Source organism: Pan troglodytes, chromosome Y (assembly GCF_028858775.2).
Source record: "Pan troglodytes isolate AG18354 chromosome Y, NHGRI_mPanTro3-v2.0_pri, whole genome shotgun sequence".
NCBI lineage: Eukaryota > Metazoa > Chordata > Mammalia > Primates > Hominidae > Pan > Pan troglodytes.
Genome location: NC_072422.2, coordinates 17546451 through 17567925, shown reverse-complemented (window position 1 = coordinate 17567925; position 21475 = coordinate 17546451). Strand labels below are relative to the sequence as shown.

Below are 21475 nucleotides of genomic sequence, written 5' to 3'. Positions count from 1 at the left end.
ATACTATAAAGCAGTTAGATTTAACAGATGCATAGAGACCCCTCTACACAACAACAAAACTCACAGTCTTGTCAAAAGCTCATAAAACATTGTCCTAAAAATAAATATTAGGCAAAAAAAATTTTTAACAGAATTAAAAAAAAATTGCATGTTACAGAAAACCCTTCAAAAAATCAATCAACCCAGGAGCTGGTTTTTTGAAAGATTAACAAAATAGACAGACCGCTAGTAAGACTAATAAAGAAGAAAAGAGAGAAGAATCAAATAGACGCAGTAATAAACGACAAAGGGATATCACCACCAAACCCGCAGAAATACAAACTACCATCAGAGAATAGTATACACACCTCTACGGAAATAAACTGGAAAACCTAGAAGAAATTGATAAATTCCTGGAAACATACACCCCCACCCCAAGACTAAATAAGGAAGAAGTTGAATCTATGAATAGACCAATAGCAGGTTCTGAAATTGAGGCAATAATTAATAGCTTACCAACTAAAAAAAGTCCAGGACCAGACGAATTCCCAACAGATTTCTACCAGAGATGCAAAGAGGAGCTGGTACCATCCCTTCTGAAACTATTTGAATCAATAGAAAAAGAGGGAATCTTCCCTAACTCATTTTATGAGGCCAGCATCATCCTGATACAAAAGCCTGGCAGAGGCACAACAAAAAAACAATATCCCTGATGAACATCGATGCGAACATCCTCAATAAAATGCTGGCAAACCAAATCCAGCAGCACATCAAAAAGCTTGTCCACCACAATCAAGTCAGCTTCATCCCTGGGATGCAAGGCTGGTTCAGCATATGCAAATCAATAAACATAATTCATCACATAAACAGAACCAAAGACAAAAATCTCATGACTATCTCAATAGATGCAGAAAAGGCCTTCAACAAAACTCAACAGCCTTTCATGATAAAAACTCTAAATAAACTAGGTGTTGATGGAACATATCTGAAAATAATAAGAGCTATTTATGACAAACCCACAGCCAATGTCATGCAGAATGGGCAAAAACTGGAAGCATTCCCTTTGAAAACCAGCACAAGAAAACGATGCCCTCTCTCTCCACTCCCACTCAACATAGTATTGGAAGTTCTGGCCAGGGCCATCAGCAAAGAGAAAGAAATAAAGGACATTCAATTAGAAAAAGGAGAAAGCCAAATTGTCTCTGTTTGCAGATGACATGATTGTATATTTAGAAAACCCCATCGTCTCAGCCCAAAATCTCCTTAAGCTGATAAGCAACTTCAGCAAAGTCTCAGGATACAAAATAATGTGCAAAAATCACAAGTATTTCTATACACCAACAACAGACAAACAGAGAGCCAAATCATGAATGAACTCCCACTCAACAATTGCTACAAACAGAATAAAATACCTAGGAATCCAACTTACAAGGGATGTGAAGGACCTCTTCAAGGAGAACTACAAACCACTGCTTGATGAAATAAAAGTGGACACAAACAAATGGAAGAACATTCCATGCTCCTGGAAAGGAAGAATCAATGTCATGAAAATGGCCATGCTGCCCAAGATAACTTATAGATTCAATGCTATCCCCATCAAGCTACCACTGACTTTCTTCACAGAATTGGAAAAAACTACTTTGAAGTTCATATGGAACCACAAGACAGCCTGCATAGGCAAGAAAATCCTAAGCCAAAAGAGAAAATCTGGAGGTATCATGCTACCTGACTTCAATCTATACTACAGGTCTACAGTAATCAAAACAGCATGGTACTGGTACCAAAACAGATATATAGACCAATGGAAAAAAACAGAGGCCTCAGAAATACCACCACACATCTACAACCTTTGGATATTTGACAAATGTGACAAAAACGAGCAGTGAGGGAAGCATTCCTTATTTAATAAATGTTGCTGGACAAATTGGCGAGCCATATGCAGAAAACTGAAATTGGATTTCTTCCTTACACCCTATACAAAAATTGACTCAAGAAGGGTTAAAGACTTAAATGTAAGACCTAAAACCATAAAGACCTAAAACCATAAAAACCTAAAAGAAAACCTAGGAAATACCATTCAGGACATAGGCATGGGCAAAGACTTCATGACTAAAACACCAAAAACAATGGCAACAAAAGCCAAAATAGACAAATGAAATCTAATTAAACTTAAAAGCTTCTACACAGCAAACGAAACTATCATCAGAGCGAACAGGCAACCTACAGAATAGAAGAAAATTTTTGCAATCTACCTATCTGACAAAGGACTCACATCCAGAATTTACAAAGAACTTAAACAAATTTACAAGAAAAAATGAGCAATCCCATTAAAAGGTGGGCAAAGAATATGAACAGACACTTCTCAAAAGAAGACATTTATGTAACCAACAGACATGAAAAATTGTGCATCGTCACTGTCATCAGAGAAATGCAAATGAAAACCACAATGAGATACCATCTTACACCAGTTAGAATGGGGATCACTAAAATGTCAGAAAACAACAGATGCTGGAGAGGATGTGGAGAAATAAAATGCTTTTACACTGTGGGTGGGCGTGTAAATTAGTTCAACCACTGTGGAAGACAGTGTGGCAATTCCTCAAGTATCTACAACCAGAAATACCATTTGACCCAGCAATCCCATTACTGGGTATATATCCAAAGGTTTATAAATCATGCTACTATAAAGACACTTGCACACGTATGTTTATTGTGGCACTGTTCACAAGAGCAAAGTCTTGGAACCAACCCAAATGTACATCAATGATAGACTGGATTAAGAAACTGTGGCACATATACACCATGGAATACTACGCAGCCTTAAAAAAGGATGAATTCATGTCATTTGCAGGGACATGGATGAAGCTGGAAACCATCCTTCTCAGCAAACTATCACAAGGACAGAAAAACAAACACTGTATGTTTTCACTCATAGGTAGGAGTTGAACAATGAGAACACATGAACACAGGGCAGGGAACATCAAATGCTAGTGCCTGTTTGGAGGTGGGGGGCTAGGAAAGGGATAGCATTAGGAGAAACACTTAATGTAAATGATGAGTTGATGGGTGCAGCAAACCAACATGGCACATGTATACCTATGTAACAAACCTGTATGTTCCGCACATGTACCCTAGAACTTAAAGTATAATAAAAACTGAAGGTTACAGACTATAATTTCTGACCAAAATGGATTAAAACTAGAAATCAATAACAGAAGAAAATTCATAAAATTCACAAATACATGAAAATTAAACAATTTACTCTTCAACATGTTTTTGTTCAAGAGTTAGAAAATTTAGTATTTTGAACGTGTCTATAACACCCAAGGTGAGCTACAGATTTAATACAATCCCTATGAAATTCTTAAGATTATTTTTGACAGAAACAGAGAATGTGACTCCCCAAAGTATACGGAATTTCAGGGGACCACATAAAAAAGTTGGAAGCATTACAATTCCTGATTTCAAGACATGTTAGAAATCTACAGTAATCAAAATCGTTTGTTACTGGCATAAAGACAGAAAACTAGACTAATAAAAAAATCTTTGCCAATTCTGCAGACAGTGCCTGCATCATCCTGCAGACTGAAAATGATCATTTTGCTGCTGATGACTTTAAAGTGTGAGACAGAGCTGGCCATATGCCAGTTTGTGGAGAGCGACATTACTGATAACACCAGTATCACTCAGCCTCTGCTGGAGACAGAGATGGAGGCCCTCAAGGAAGAGCTGCTCCTCATGAAGAATCATGAGGAGGAAGTTAAAGGTTTATAATACCTGATTTCCAGCTCTTGGTTGACCATGGAGGTAGATGTCCCCAAGTCTCAGGACCTTGGCAAGATCATGGCAGGCATCCAGGCCCAATATGACGAGATGGCTGAGAACAACCGAGAGGAGCTGGACAAGTACTGGTGCCGGCAGACTGAGGAGAGCACCACAGTATTCACCGTGCTGTCCACTGAGATCGGAGCTGCCGAGAGGATGCTCAGGGAGCTGAGATGTACAGTCCAGTCCTTGGATATAGACCTGGACTCAATGAGATATCTGAAGGCCACCTTGGAGAACAGCCTGAGGGAGGTAGATGCAGATGGAGGAGCTCAACAGGATCCTGCTGCACCTGGAGTCAGAGCTGACCCAAACCCGGGAAGAGAGGCACCAGGCCCAAGAGCACGAGGACCTGTGGAACATCAAGGTCGAGCTGGAGGCTGAGATTGCCACCTACTGCCGCCTGCTAGAAGACGGGGAGAACTTCAATCTTGGCGATGCTCTGGACAGCAACAAATACCTGAAAAACATCCAAAAGAACACCCCTGCAGGATAATGGACGGCAAAGTGGTGTCTGAGACCAGTAACACCGACGTTTTGAGGTGCTGAGCCAGCAGAAGCAAGGTCCCTTTGGGGAGCAGGAGGCCAGTAAAAAGTTCAGAGGTCAAAAAAAATTACCTTCAAATCACAGAAGTGTTTCCTTCACACAAAAGTAATATAGAATCATTAATACATAGAAGTGGAAATTAAGACAATTTCCACAACTACGCACCCAGAGAGGATTAAAAAAGTAATTGACCACCAACTAATAAAACAAATACACAAGTCATAAATAAAGTATGAGTAAAGTTTATACAGGCAAATGAACAGAGAATTATGTTGGCAATAGACATATGGTTGATTCACATTTGACTTATTTTCTACACTCTTTGAAACTGTACACAGTTGAATATAGTCGTGCAAAATTATAATATATAGGCAGAATCTAAAAACACAAATGATGTAAGGCAGCCTATCCTAACAAGGAAATACAAGAATATATAATATTAGAAAATAAAATTAAATAAACATTAACCTGTGAAATACTGAATAAACAAAGCATACAACGGAAGAAGACTCTTTCTAGGTAACTAGCATGTTCAACCATAACTGGGCACCCAGAAAGATCAGATTTTGAATTATTAGCATATGGTTAGAGTAACAAAATTGCACAACAAATACATTATAATCTCCCATAAAGAGCATTTAGAAGAAAATTTTAATAGAGATTTCAATGATATTAGAGACACTTTTTATTATATTCTTAATATATTTATTACTCCTCTTTTTATACAAATGCAAAGGCTATAATTTATTTATTTATTTATTTATTTATTTAATTTTTTGAGACGGAGTCTCGCTCTGTCACCCAGGCTGGAGTGTAGTGGCGAGACCTCGGCTCACTGCAACCTCCGCCTCCTGGGTTCACGCCATTCTCCTGCCTCAGCCTCCTGAGTAGCTGGGACTACAGGTGCCCACCACCACGCCTGGCAAGTTTTTGTGTATTTTTAGTAAAGATGGGGTTTCATCATGTTAGCCAGGAAGGTCTTGATCTTCTGACCTTGTGATCCACCTGTCTCGGCCTCCCAAAGTGCTGGGATTACAGGCTTGAGCCACCGCACCTGGCCGGCTATATTTTTTGTAGTTTTAGTAGAAACGGGATTTCACCATGTTGGCCAGGCTGGTGTTGAACTCCTGATCTTGTGATCCACCCATCTCGGCCTCTTAAAGTGCTGGGATTACAAGCATGAGACACAGCACTGGCCAATAATTTATTTTTATAAAAGCAAAGAAAAGCCTTACATTTTTACATATGGGAAAAACATGAATATTGTAAAATATGCTGTGGAACACTACAATATAATAAGCAATTAGAAATAAATTATACTATCATTCAGATAGATGTTGAGGAAAGTAAATGGAAACACTAATGATAAGTTTTTCTATGCAGTGAACTTAGACACAAACTAAAACTTTTCTTAATGTGATGTGCATACTATCTACTTCACTTTCTGTATAACACATAAATTCAAGTATGCTATTCTGAAACCCCCGAAGCTAAAATTACAGGCTAATTTGACATACACAAAAACAGGACAGGGAAAACGTACAGATCACAGTCCCACTAAGCTTCATATAAGATTAATTAATAAAATAACTCATTAAGAAATCATGTGACAATTAAGAATTTGTTCTATTCCTCGCAAGTTTCCAAGTTTTTCTATGGCATCAAGTTCTTTAAAATTTCTTTGAGGTGAGTAGATACAATAAACTATTCCACAGGTGAGACGTTTGGCATAGAGAGTTCACATTTCTAAGTTAGTTTCTACTAAGGGAAAGAAAACATTTTGACCTACATTACCAGAGATGAAAAAAAGAATAAAGTGAAATAGAAGATTCAACTTTATCATATGTGCTAAGGTGCTTTGGGCTCTGATAATTTTTTTTCCAATTTTTTTGCAGGATCACATTTGAAATCATAGGACTGAAAATTATGAAGAAGAAACCTTTGTCCTTGGACTTTCTGAAATATGTGAACCAAACCCCAATGCCTGCACTTTTACTCTCACAGACTTCTGACATGAGGCACAGATTTTTACAAAACAGCTTAACATGGAAGTCTCACAAAATGTGCAGATTTCCTCAGATCCCAAAAACAATGGAAAAGTACTCAGACCACAAGGCCTTCACAGGAATAACAGAAAGAAGAGGAGAACTTTGGCTGTCACTGTGAATGCCCTGGAATGCTAGAGGATGAACAGGAGAAGCCTTAGAAGACTGAAGAGCATAATAAGCAAGGGTAGGAAATTCCCATCTGTGGAGGCAAAAGAAGTAAATCTAGAATTTTCCAGAACCAATTTCTTTGAAGCAGAACTTCCAACACCACATTTTTAAGGTTTTCTCCTTGGCCTTTGCACCTCTCATCTTTGTTATTTGTTCATTCTTTCCTATTGGGGTGATGCCTATTATTCTCTCTTTTTACATTCCAAAGATATTTCCTTTACTGTAGAATGGGGCATCCAAGGGAGACTACAGCCATGAGTTCTTAGCTTCTGTTTCTGGTTGAGCCAGTAAGGTCCTTTCCTCATCCCCCTTTGCTGCTTATCACTAGAGACAGAACCTGAAAACCATTGCTGCAGGCTGCTAAAAACCTAACACAAAACAGAGCCATAACAAAAACAAAACAAGGCGGGTTGGAAAAGCTTGCTGTACAAGGCAACCAGGTCTGGCTTATATTCACCACATCCCTTCTTCTTTCCCAGAACAGCAATTGGGCTCAAGAGAAAACATCCAACTTTCAGTATCTCCCTCAGTATAGAATGAGAACAGTGGAACATATATTCAAAGGTTTGGCTTTTTGGGCTACCCCCATGACTAGATTCTGTCTCCCCCAACAGGGAATGCTAAAGGAAATGGCAGAGTTATGAGAATGACAACTTATGACTGCTGAGAAGAGAAGTTCCATGCTTATCACAGCCTCAGAGAAACAAACACTGCAATCAACTGCGGAAGCAAAGGACTACCGTGTCTGGAAAACAATGGGAAAAAATATCTTTACCTTAAAAATACACACACAAGCCCACAGGAGACACATTGAGGACCCTGTTAATGAAGCACCAGGATGTACAGCCTCGCTGATTGTTGTATTATCTTGTAGTAAGAAAGTTTGTACATACTACATTACACAGTTGTTTTATAAATTTCTGAATCTCATCAAAAGATTGCAGGACATACAGAAAAGGACGAAAACATGTCCCAAATGAAGAAATAAAATAAACCTACAAATATTGAGCTTTAAAAATCTTTGTTGACTTTTAAAGGTCAAAATTTGTAGGTTTATTCTTTGTTGTTTTTGTTGTATTCGCATTATATAATTTCAAAAATCAAAATAATTATCAAAGCTCCTTAATGACATGGACACTCCTCCGGTCCACAGGGCCCCCGCAAGGGAGGAGACTCGACACCATGCAGGACACCCGGGTGGACCCCCAACCCACGCCCAAGTCTCAGAGCAGGAGCAGGCACCTGGCTGCACCAGGACGAAGCCGCCTCCACCCCCAGCGGTCGCGGACTCCAGGAGCTCCAGACCTAGGGTCGTGGTGAGATTTTTTGATTGACTGCGCGATGGTGGCTGAGTTGCAAGCAAATGGGTTTCATCACCTTAAATGGTTTTGAACCAATGAAGCTATATTCCCTTAAAAAGACGGACAGCCCATCGTGTGAACTATAGAGTTTGTGAACAAATTTATATTGGGTTCATAGTGGCATCATGCATACAGACTCCTGCGAGTTCCCCTAAGTTCTTAGAGGACTGCTTTGCCTTTTCAGCTGAGAGTTGCAAAGTTCCGTAAAGAATGGCCCTTGTGGATAAGCGCTAAGTCAAGAGACAGCGATTGGACAGAATTTGTGAAGGAATTCGCCGCCAGATCATGAAAGACCCCCTGAGCCCCCGCTCACTGGCCGCGTTCCTGGTCGGCCGTGACTGCACTGTGTACATGCCCATCCTGAAGGACCTGGCCACCGTGGCCTTCTGTGATGCAGTCCACGCAGGAGATCCACGAGAAGGTTCTAAACGGAGCCGTGGGCTCCATGATGTACCACGCCATCACCTCACCAGGGAGGATCTGGCAAATTTCAAGGCCTTGAGAGTGATCGTGGGGGTGGGCAGTGGCTATGACAACGTGGACATCAAGGCTGCCAGCGAGCTTGGAATTGTTGTGTGAAACATCCCGTCCGCAGCCGTGGAAGAGACAGCAAATTCCACCAACTGCCACATCCTCAACATGTACCGGAGGAACACATGGCTGTACCAGGCACTGTGGGAAGGCAAGCGGGTTCAGAGAACGGAGCAGATCTGCGAGGTGGCCTCGGGAGTGACCCCCATTCGTGGGAAGACGCTGGGCCTCATCGGCTAGGGTCGCACGCAGCAGGCTTTCGCAGTTCCAGCCACAGCCTTTGGATTCAGCGTCATATTTTATTACCCCTACTTGCAGGATGGGATCGAGCAGTCCCTGGGCATGCAGAGGGTCTACACCCTGCAGGATTTGCTGTAGCAGGGCGACTGCATCTCCTTGCACTGCAGTCTCCACGAACTTAAGCACCACCTTATCCATGACTTACCATAAAGCAGATGAGGCAGGGAGCATTCCTTGTGAATGCAGCCCGTAGTGGCCTGGTGGACGAGAAAGCCTTAGCACAGGCCCTCAAGGAGGGCAGGATACGAGGGGCAATCCTCGACGTGAATGAGTCGCAGCCCTTTAGCTTTGCTCAGGGTCCGTTGAAAGATGGCCCCAATCTCATCTGCACTCCTCACACTGCCTGCTACAGCCAGCAGGTGTCACTGGAGATGAGGGAGACAGCTGCCACGGAGATCTGCGGAGCCATCACAGGCCGCATCCCAGGAAGCTTAAGAAACTGTGTGAACAAGGAATTTTTTGTCATATCTGTGCTTTGGTGGGAAATAGACCAGCAAGCAATTCATCCACGCATCGTGGGGTTGGCTCCAGGAGGACTTCCCGCATCCATGGAAGGGATCTTCTCTGGAGGCATCCCGGTGACTCACAAACTCCCCACAGTGGCACATCCTTCCCAAGCGCCCTCTCCCAACCAGCCGTCAAACACGGGGACAATCGAGAGTACGCCAAGGAGAAATAACAGACAATGCCGGAAGGTAATCATTCAGATACACTTGGGAACAAGAGACAGTGAAAAATAGATAAACTAAGAGAAAAAGAATCTGACGCTCTTTTTAGCTGATTCTGGACATAGGCTCATTGGTATTGCAGTGCTAAAACTACAAGAGCTAGAAAACTGAAGATGTCGTCTGCTTACGGAAGCTCTGAAAGACTAGAGTGTGATTTATTAACGACCAACTTCCGTTATTGTGTGTTGTTTTTCATCTGTGCGTCAAATCACAAAGAATAAATAGAACTTTTTCCTTTATCAGTCCCTTGGGCACAGCAGGTCCGGAACACCCTGCTCAGAATGTTGCATCAAGACTTCAAACATCAAAATAAAAACCATGAGGAGGAAATCCCCATCTTGTGACTTGAGTCCCTTCAGTCTACAGGGACTGTTTACCGCTTTTTGCTAATAGGAAGATCACATTACTAGAAAATGTGGAGTAAACTATGTGCCTGTGTTAGTCATCCGCACCCATAGGATTGAAGACAGTACCGGCCCCTGTACAGAGAAGCATCTCTCATATCTGAACTGCATACTGAGCGGGCAAGTCGGTTGCAAGTTCAGTAAAAGCCTCCGATAATGCAAAAAAAAAAAAAAAAAAAAAAAAAAAAAAAAAAAAAAAAAGTATTAAGTTTCACAAGCTGTTTGTAATGAAGTATATTTTCTCAGTTTCAGATCCTCTGCTATTTTATTGAGTGGAAAGGGTTCAAGGTTTCTTGAACCCTTGCACTAAAAGGGTTCAAGAAAAATAATATTGCATTTTCTTATGTCACAGGAAACACTTTTAATGGTAACTTGTCAGATGCTCTATGAACAAACCCACTTTTTAAGACATTGATAAAGTCTTCTTTTCTTCACGTTGTGTTTTATACAAGAACACTTCAGATGTATTGGATGTGACTGATTTTAACAAATTCTATTAGATTTGCCTCAATTAGTTACATGTTCTGTTCATAGTCTTTTGTGAATCATTGTCTTTTTGTTTAAAAAGATGGCCTATTTTGATGCTTTGATTAGGTACATTTACGTTTTTGTAAGAAAAGAAAAATTTTTTAAATTGTCCCAAACAGAAAAATAATGGCTATCAGAAGTATATTTTGTTGTAGTGTAGTACGAGTTACCATTACTGTAGTTGTTTATTGTAAAGATGGACATTTAGCATTCAGTGCAGTTTTCAATAAAATGTAATTAGAAAAAAACTGTTTAATGAACAAAAACAGAACACAGATAACAAAAGAATATTAGAAGAAGTGATACATAAAGAAAATGAGATATCAATAAAAAGATTTTTAAAAACCTACAACAATTGTGAATCTGAAGAACATAATAACTATATTAAAAATTTAATCAACACTCACAAAAGCAGACTAATAAAGGAGAAAAAAATTACACAATTAATGACATTGTAGTTATAAATATTGAGCGATAAAAACAAATTTTTTAAACAGAATGGAGAAAAAAGTATAGGACGTACTGCACACCATCAAGTGGACTATTATATTTATAAATATAAATATTTACATTTTTTTGTTATCTTACAAAAACAATACAGGAGAAAAGTAATAAAGCGGTTATTTTTAAAAAGTAGCTGAGAAATCCCCAGATGACAAGGTAATTAAACAAGAAGAAATACTTCCAAACAAAAACCTTCAACTGGAATAATATCACTTCAGAAATAAAAAAAACTAAACCTTTCCAAAATAAATAAAAGTTGAGTCTGTTACTAACCACTGGAACAGTCCTAAAGGAAATGTTAAAGAAACTCTATCACGTCAAAAAATGAAATGATGCTGCACAGCATCATAAAAGCACATGAAAATAGAAAGTGCTATATTAAAGGTAAATATATAAACAGGTAAAGAAATCTCTACTGTCATAATGATGGTGCACAAAATTTTCAAAATATTGCCATGGACTTTAAAAAATGCAGCAAAAATCTGCATAAATGTGTGTTCATAGAGAATAAGAAAAGATAATATGTGATATTAATAAAACGGTGGGGATGTGAAGAGGTACAACTTTGCATTCAGTTGAAATATAGTTGTTATATACTGTCATAACTTTAAGATGATTTATGAAGTCTTTATTTCTCAAGATGATTACCAAAAAAACCTGTAGAATGTATGCAAAGGCAAATGAGAAAGAAATTCAATCATGTCGCTACAAAATCAACAAACAAAAATAAAGAAGTAAGAGAAAAAATGATAAATAACACATCTACAAGAAACACAGAAGACAATTACAAATAATAAAGTAACTTCATTAACTGCAGTAATTACTTCAAATATAAAAAGCTAAATACCTTAAAGAAAGTTAATAAATAATTTAATGTATTAAGAACAAAGAAGATCCGGCAATGTGCTCTCTACAAGAGTCACTTCAGCTCTAAGAACTCAAATAAGTTGAAAGTAACAGTATAAAGAAAATGTACTTTATGCAATGAGTAGCTACAATTGGAGGGCCATGGTCATAATTATATTAAACAAAATATATTTTAAATCAAAAATGTGAACAAGAGACAGATTGGTATTATGTTTTTGTTTTTGTTTTTGGAGACAGAGTCTCATTCTGTCACCAGGCAGGAGTGCAGTGGCACTATCTCGGCTCACTGCAACCTCCGCCTCCCCGGTTCAATCGATTCTCCTGCCTCAGCTTCCTGAGTAGCTGGGACTACAGGCATGCACCACCACACTCAGCTAATTTTTGTACTTCTTAGTAGAGATGGGGTTTCACCTTGTTGGCCAGGATGGTCTCGATCTCTGGACCTCATGATTCACCCGCCTTGGCTTCCCAAAGTGCTGGGACTGCAGGCGTGAGCCATTGCACCCGCCCGGCCGAGACAGATTGGTATTATGTAATGGTGAGATGGATTAACTTTCAAGGAATCTATAACAATAATTTATAAATCATATATGTATATAATTTGAAAAATCTGCAAAAATATACCAATGAGATTTTGACAAAAATTACATTAAATTTTTATATTACTATAAATAGCATTGACATCTTTCTGTTTTTTTTTTTTTTTTTTTTTAGAGACAGAGTTTCTTTCTCCCAGGCTGGAGGGCAGTGGCACGATCTCGCGATAGGCTCAGTTCAACCTCCTCCTCCCAGGTTCAATTGATTCTTGTCTTTCAAATATGTAAAAGAAATATTGACAGAAGTCATGCAAGAAATACATAGCAACACAACAATGGTGGACTTCAAGACTCCACTTTCAATAACGACTAGAATAGTCAGATATAATATCAGTAAGAAAGCCAAACCTGAACACCATAGACCCAACCAGCATTTACAGAACTCTCCAATTGAAAGGAGCAAAATCTGCGATATTCTAAGTCACACAGGGTACATTCTGTTAGGATACATGTCTTATTAAATTTAAGAAAACTGAAGTCATACAAAGTAAATGAAACTAGAATTCAAAAGCAAGAAAATGTGGCAAATACGTAAATAAGAGGAAATTAAGCAAAACCTTTCTATAGTCTTGCTGAAGTGTCAGGTGATTTAATATTGTTAAGATGTCAGGGCCGGCACGTGGCTCATGCCTGTAATCCCAGGACTTTGGGAGGCCAAAGTGGGTGGATCACTTGAGAGCAGAAGTTTGATACTAGCCTGGTGAATATGGCAAAACCCTATCTCTACTAAAAATACAAAAGTTAGCGAGATGTGATGGTGCATGACTGTATTCCCAGCTACTCTGGTGGCTGAGACTGGAGAATTGCTTGAACCTGGGAAGCAGAGCCTGCAGTGAGCACATCTCACACCCCTGCCCTTCAGCCTCAGTGACTCACTAAAACTCCATCTCCAAAAAAAAAAAAAAAAAAAAAAAAAAAAAAAAAAAAAAAAATTGTTGTCAGTACTACTCATGATGATATAAAAATGTAATGTAATTTTTGTCAAAATCCCAATGGTATTTTTTTGCAGAATTTTTGTGTATAATTATAAAGGTTGCTTAGGAAATGTGACTAGCCAAACACCCTTTAAAAAGAACAAAGAGTTATTAAATTTTCTGATTTAAAATCATAATACAAAGCTACGAAAATAAAAAAAATATAGTATTGCCACAAAAACAGATACATAGATGATGAAACAGAATAGAGATCCCAGAAATAAACCCTTGCATATGTGATAAAATACTCTTCCATAAGCTTTCCATGATCACACAATAGAAAAATAAGAATCTCTTTAACAAAGAATTTTCCAAATTGAATATTTACAGAGAAAAAAATAAAGTTGGATGCTTCCTTTGTATCGCATAAAAAAAGAAAAGTTTTTTTTTAATGGATTCAATACTTAAACATAAAAACTAATAAAATTCTTAGGAGTAAACATAGAGGAAATGTTTATGACATAAGTCTTAAAACTCTTCCCTTAAGTTTGACATCAAATTCATATGCAACAAGGAAAAGAACAACGACAAAAAAAGGGACTACATTAAGCTTCAACTATTCTACACATCAAATAAAACATTTAGTGGCATACAAATGTCACCTAATAAGTGGGTGAAAGCTAGGCATGGTGGCTCATGCCTATAATTCTAGAACTTTAGGAGGCCAAGGTAGAACAATTACTTGAGGCCAAAGTTTGAGACTAGCCATGAAAACATAGGAAAACCCTGCCTTGTATAGGGTTATATATGTGCATACATACATACACACATACATGTAACAAAAAAAAGTAAAAATATTTTCTAATCACATATTTGGTAGGTGTTAATTTTCAAAATATATAAATTCCTAAAACTCAACAACAAAAAAAGTTAGTAACTTGATTTAGAATGGCAAATGTTTGAAATGACTTTCTCCAAAGAAGATATAGAAATGACTAGGCATTTAAAAGGATACTCGACATCTCTCTTCTAGAAAAATGCAAAGCAAAGTCACAATAATCTACCACCTCAAACCTATTTTTAAAATAGTATGAAAGCTCTTCAAAAAATTTAAAATAAGATCATTATACAATCCAGCAAACCCTATACTGGCTATGTATTTAAAATATACAACACATGATCCAGAAGAGATATTTGCACACCCAAATTTATTGCAGCATTACTAACACAAGCCAAAAGGCAGAATAACCCAGATGTCCCTTGACCAATGAACAGATTAATAACAAGTGACACATACATAAAGTAGAATATTATTCAGTCTTTAAAAAGTCACATTATATGATAATTATTGAGAACATCATGTTAACTGAAATAAGCCAGGAACAAAGTGACAGTCTATGATTCCATTAATAATCAGGTATCTTAAGCAGACAAACTCATAGGAAAAAAAGTTAGAATGGTGTTTCTTAAGGGCTGAAGAGATGGTAAAATGGGCAGTTGTCTTAAAAGGAATTTAATTTTAGTTTCGCAAGACATAGAAGTTCTACAGATCTTTTGCATAACTATGTGAATGTACTTAACACTAACGAAATATACACTTAAAAAGAATTAAGATGGTAAATTTTACATTATGTGTTTTTACCACAATCACGATTTTTAAAAGAAAAAATATGGACTTATAAAGCTTTCCAAAAATTAAATTTTGTTCACAAAAGATTTTCTCTCACACAAAGGAAGTATAGATTTATAATTAAACACCTTGTGAAATTAAGACTATTTCAATGACTATTCATCCACAGAAGATAAAACAACCACTGAAAATCAGCCGAAAAATATGGAAGATAAGCCATGAGCAAAGTTAGGGACATATTTATAGAGACAAGCACACACACATATAATTTAATTTTGAAAACGTATGACCGATTTATATTTTAATTAAACCCAACATTAGTTGCCTGAGTGAAATTTGGTTTTCAATTTGGGCAAATGAAAACGTTTCTGGGGTTAAATGGATTCTTTCTTCTCCGTTTCTTGATATGGACCTGTGCTGGGGATTGGTCAGCTGTTCAAGTGAAATGCACTCAGTTTTGGTTCTGTGCCAGGATTAAACCTACGATATTTCACATTTCATATATAAACCCCGATGAAGTGTTTGTAGGAGATGGCTACCCCATAATCTATGTTTTGCCAAACGTTTACTATGAGTTTCACCACCATCCTCTTGAACGTGGTATTGTAACTAAAACCCTTCAGGAAATTCTACTTAAAACTAAAATCATGTATATCTCAAGAAACTCCTTTCTGATTTGAAATGCCTCTGTCATGTATTGTCTGCAATCAGCATCCTCTTTCAAAGAAAGTAGAAAGGACACATGAGGAAACTGATAGTGTTAGTGCATGGGAGACAGAGGTGAGGATACCCATGGCGGATGAAAACATGGAAGTTATTTCTACAGCACGATCTTTTAAGTGTCTGACTGCGATGCTCCCTTGTATATCAAATGATGTACCTTTATTGCAAGAGAAGAAACTGCGCTGTTTACCTTGACATTAAGAGGCAATTTTGAATCTCTGTCGTGATTGCTTAGGACTGAGGATTTAATGTGTTATTTTGTGGAAATCTTAGAAGCAGTAATGGGATTTAATGATCTTAACTATCATCCATCTGAAAAATCTAACGCAATTTTAAATAAAATGGCCTGCTGCTTCCACTGTTCCCTTTTTAAACCAGGAGCTGCCACTGCTTTTAACATTATGAAGGTGAATCTATGAACAGTTTGTACTATTAAAAAAAAAATCCACATTGACTTGAAGTGTACAGGCAGAGTTGGAAATTATAGCATCCAAAATTATAATACATACGTAAAACGCAAAATGAAATCAACTGCTTCCCTGGAACCTATTCTAAATAATTGAGACAGTAATATGGAATTGTAAAGAAAAGTAAGAAACATACTTACTCATAAAATCTTGCAGGCAGTTTTTTTTCTTTTTTTGAGACAGAGTCTCGCTCTGTCACCCAGGCTGAAGTGCAGTGGCGAGATGTCAGCTCATTTCAACCTCCGCCTCCTGAGTTCAAACCATTCTCCTGCCTCAGCCTTCACTGAGATTGCAAGCACCTGCTACTAGACCCAGCTATCTTGCATATAAACTTGATATATCATTTATAAAAATATTTCTTAGATAACTAAAATATTCTACTGTGACTGTGCATTCATGAAGTTCCGGTATCTTGAATCATTGGCATGTAGTGTATGACAGTAAAATTTTACAGAAAATACACTATAACCGTTAATAAAAGGCTCTAATAAGAGAACTTTAATGCATAAGAATTGAAAAGACACCATAAATAATTTCCATTATGTTTTTAATACACTGATGCTATTCTTACATAAAGTAAAAAGGCTGGGTAAGTTGTGGTGGCTCACACCTGTAATTCCAGCACTTTGGGAGGCCGAGGTAGCAGACTGCTTAAGCACAAGAGTTCACAACATGCCTGGGCAGCATAGGGAGACCCTGTCTCTACAAATAATAATAAACAGCCAAGTGTGCTAATACACATTTGTGGTCCCAGCTGCTCAGGAGGCTGAGGCAGGAGAATTGCCTGAGCCTGAGTGGTCAAGGCTAGAGTGAGCTGTGATTGTGCATTGCATTCCAGCCCAGGTGACACAGTGAGACCCTGCTTAAAGAAAAAAAAAAAAAACAAACAAAAAAAACAACTACAAATTAACCAGGAGTAGTGGCATGCACCTGTACTCCCAGCTACTTCAGAAGCTGAAGTTAGAAAATCATTTGAGCCTGAGAGTTTGAGTCTGCAGTGAGCCATAATTGAGCTACTGAACTCCAGTCTGGGTGACAGAACAAGGCCTTTTCATAGATAGATAGATAGATAGATAGATAGATAGATAGATAGATAGAATACACCTGGAGAAAGAGTAAATTTTAAAAAATATAGTGTAATTTTTAAAATAAACTTTATGTGTATCACTTAGAAATTTATATAACAGGCCAGGCGTGGTGGCTCATGCCTGTAATCCCAGCACTCTGGGAAGACGAAGCGGGCAGATCAATGGGCCAGATATCGAGACCAAGACCATCCTGGCTAACACGGTGGAACCCTGTCTCTACTAAAAATACAAAAAATAAGCCGGGTGTGGTGGCGGGCACCTCTAGTCTCAGCTACTCGGGAGGCTGAGGCAGGAGAATGACATGAAACCGGGAGGCAGAGCTTGCAGTGAGCTGAGATCGTGCCACACCACTCCAGCCTGGGTGACAGAGTGAGACTCTGTCTCAAAAAAAAAAAAAAAAAGAAATTTATACAACTTAGTCAGAAGAATAAAAAACAACCTCTTAACAGTTTTTTCAAATTAAAAAAAAAATGAGTTTGAAGAGAAGGGAATAAAGGGGACTTTCAGTTTATTATGTTTTTATTTTTTGGGTCAGGGTCTCACTTTGTTGCCCACATGGAAGCACAGTGGTGTGATTACAGCTCACTGCAAACTTGGCCTCCCAGGCTCAAACAATCCTCCCACCTCAGCCTCCCTAGTAGCTGGGAATACAGGTGTACATCACCACAACTGGTTACTTTTTGTATTTTTGTAGAGAGAGGGTTTTACCATGTCGCCCACACTAGAGTTGAGCTTCTGGGTTCAAACATTTCACCTGCCTTGGGCTCCCAAAGTGCTGGGATTGAGCCACTATGCCAACCAAGTTTTTTGTTTTGTTTTGTTTTTGAGATGGAGTCTTACTCTGTTGCCCAGGCTAGAGTGCAGTGGCATGATCCTGGCTCACTGCACCATTCGCCTCCTGGGTTCAAGTGATTCTCCTGCCTCAGCCTCGTGGGTAGTTGGGATTACAGGCACCCGCCACCGAGACCAGCTAATTTTTGTATTTTTTAGTAGAGACGGGGTTCCACCATGTCAGCTAGGCTGGTCTCAAATTCCTGACCTCATGATCCACCCACCTCGGCCTCACAAAGTGCTGAGATTATAGGCATGAGTCACTGCTCCTGGCCACCAGCCAAGACTTTTGCTTTATAAAGATATTTATGATGTGTTCTTTTCTTTTTACAGTATGTATTGCATTTATAATTGGAGATACAAAAAAAGGCGACTGTTAGTGTTTGACAGCAAGGCAGTAGTATTATCTTCATCAATATTTGCAACTTCATTCACAGGAACCTGTAAGAGAAAGCCCAGACAAAACTTTAAGGCAAAGAAATTACACTTGTAAAAAGTGAGAGGACTATTTTTTTTATAATAACCAATATTCCAGGTGAGGACTGTTCAGGATCTACCACTGCTCCATCTCACTTGATAACTCTCACACCTGCCAGGGTAAGAAGAAGCAGAGAGAAGGACAAATTCCAGTGAGTTTTCTCTCCCACTGAGGACCTGTTTGTCAAGTTTCCTACCATCAAGTAAAAGATGTACTAAAAATAAAACATGTACCCTTGCAGATGCTAGCAGAGAGGCACAAAATAGAAAAGGAGGTAAGCCCACACACTGTGGAGGCAGAGATCCAACTTAAGATTCAAAATGCACCAGAAAGTTGTGTAAAGTTAATTAAATTACACAAAATCTTGGAACATTAGTTTCCTCACCTGTAAAATGGGGATCATGTGCCTACTTCATAAGTTGTTTTGACAGTTAAATTCACAAAGATATTTAATAAAGCCTGCTATGGCAAGTGTTCACATTAACAAAGTAGTATCAAACTTCAAAATATGGGAAAGGTATTTTGAATAATGTCAACGAGGCCAAGGACAACATGCCCAGCTTCATAATGAATCCCAGCCACATTACACTGAGGAGATCTACAGGTAACTATACTTCTTCAACAAATTCCATTAGAGAGGAAGAGCGTGGAGTCTGACAACATGACACAAATGTGACCAGTGTACAGTGACTTAGGTAGTGGGGGGTGGAATCCGACATATTCTCCGAATTGCAGCTACACAGTGAGTTCCCAGGAAACAAATGGAATGGAAAAGGCAACACAAAAGATACTACCATAAAGGGGGTGAGCATAGCAGGTTCACAACCATAGATCTAAGCAGGAGACTCAAATCACAAGGAGGACCGAGATCTGTGAACAGCAGCTTGTGGTGGCATCAGGTTCAACTTTCTGAGACCACCGCTGTGGGCAGTGTCTTTGCAGGCACATACTCAGCAGCAGTGCATCTGAACACAGATCTCAAGGCTCTTCTCTTCATTAATTATTAAGGTGACAGATGACGGATACGCTCATGTTACAACATCCCCACGCTGTGGACCAGTGAATTCAGAAACCCCCACATAAATACACAGTGAAGAGTAGAATGACAATACTGCAGGACAGGTTAGGAATGCAGGCATTCGACCCCATAGAGTCTATTTTAAATAAGAGAAGGGCCCTAGTATTGTGCTGTGGTCTCCCTATATATAGTTCTTTATTTTTCCAATTTCATAAAGGCCATACAGTTTTTCTTCCTTTCTTTACAAATGTGCTGATGAACCCATGTGTAATTAATCCTAAAGCGGTTAATTCCTCATAAAGTACAGTAACATGATTCAATTGCTATGATGAGGTTTTTCAGGTTTTTTAAATAGTGTCCCATACTCACTAATCACAAGTGAAAATTATAAGAACATGTAATTTGAACAAAGTATCTTTTCACATAGGGTAATACACAGGTTTGTACAGATTAGATGCATCATGAAAGTTGGTAACATCTGGGAACAAAAGGAACCATCCTGAGGACATAAGGAACTTAGGGACGTCAATTATGAAGAGGTTACCTGCAAGTGGAACTTCTGGGTTTTCATTGTCTAGACAGAAAAATTTAACGGATAAGCCCCAGCATATTAAGGTACATCCCCAACGGCTGTGGGTGATCAACTTTCCATCCAAAGCAGAGATGTAAAACATGAACGACTTCCAATGCTGCCCAAGTGCTCTGCACCTTGAAAGGCATCCCCTCAAAGCTGCAGCACCACCTGTTCCTGAGGGATCAGGTCACCAACTGTGTTTTTGAGACACTCGTCAGTCAGGACTCAGTTGAGGTGAGGCTGGTGATTTCAACTGTAAAACATCTAAACCATCATCTTTAGGTAGATTATTATGCCTGGAAATTGTGGTTTTCTCCTCTGCTGTTAGCAGATCCTGGGTAACCCAATAAATACTCTCTCTCACGCGTCAACTTCTATATCACAGGAAAGGGGCTGTAGAGGGTGACATTTTCGCGAAGGAGCCACAGCCTGCATCACCCCTTGAAAGCTCTGAAGTTGCGCACGGGTGGGCCACGCAGCAGATGGATGTCTCAGTTCCCATAGAGTTTAGCACAGCAGGCGGCTCCCTGGGCTGGAAGAGGTGCGATGCTCTGGAAACCCCCCGCGGGTGTGTATGTGAGAGGACACCGAGATGTTCAGCGGGCTGTTCAGTGAGGACCAGACCCCTCCGATTTGAGCAAGGGAGGTGCACTTCGCAGCGTCACACCGTCCTCATCGCCCAGCCAGACCTGCCCCTCAAGTCCTTCTCCGGACTCCCTTGGCGAGGGGGTGGCACCGCTTAGGAAAGGCGGAGGCCCACACCGCCCTGTCCCTTCCTCCAGGGCTGCGCACCACGGGGGAGGACAGACAGCGCATGCTGGGATTGTAGTTCTCAGGTCGGCGACCAATGGGCTGCAAACCGTTAAGACACCATAACTCCCAGCACTCCTAGCTAGGGACGCGCCTCCCTATCCTTCGCTGCCATACTACACACCACCCCCAAACCCAGCGCATGCTGGGATTGTAGTCCGTTGGCCTCGCAACCAATGGGCCGGAAATACTTAAAGTACTATGACTCCCAGGATGCCTTGCGAGGTACCTGTCGTCCCGATCCTTCCTCTAGGGCTGCGCACCGCCCCCAAGCCCAACGCATGCTGGGATTGTAGTCAGGTAGGCCTGAGACCAACGGACTGTAAACTGTTAAGAGACCATAACTCCCAGCACGCCTGGCTAAGGACGCACCTCCCTATCCTTCCCTCCAGTGCTACACACCGCCTCGAAGCCCGGTGGCTGCTGGGATTGTAGTGTGCAGGCCGGGGCCCAATCGCTGGAAACCGTTAAGAGACCATAACTCCCAGCATGCCTGGCCAGGGACGCGCCTCTCTATCCTTCCCCCCACCCCCCCCACCCGGCGCGTTAAACACCG

General features: G+C 39.7%; 1 long non-coding RNA gene and 2 pseudogenes across 1 annotated transcript; 2 read left to right on the top strand and 1 right to left on the bottom strand.

Annotated features, from left to right (window-relative positions):
• Positions 1-3779: 3779 nt before the first annotated feature.
• LOC104005502 (keratin, type I cytoskeletal 18-like) lies at positions 3780-4300 on the top strand (annotated as a pseudogene).
• A 3703-nt stretch (positions 4301-8003) lies between these two features.
• On the top strand, positions 8004-9519 carry LOC100614199 (C-terminal-binding protein 2-like; annotated as a pseudogene).
• A 7086-nt stretch (positions 9520-16605) lies between these two features.
• On the bottom strand, positions 16606-21434 carry LOC134809400 (uncharacterized). Its single transcript, XR_010154987.1, has 2 exons — positions 20080-21434; positions 16606-18480 (listed from the first exon to the last, which is right to left on the bottom strand). It is a non-coding gene; the product is annotated as an uncharacterized LOC134809400 (long non-coding RNA).
• Between the last annotated feature and the right edge of the window lie 41 nt (positions 21435-21475).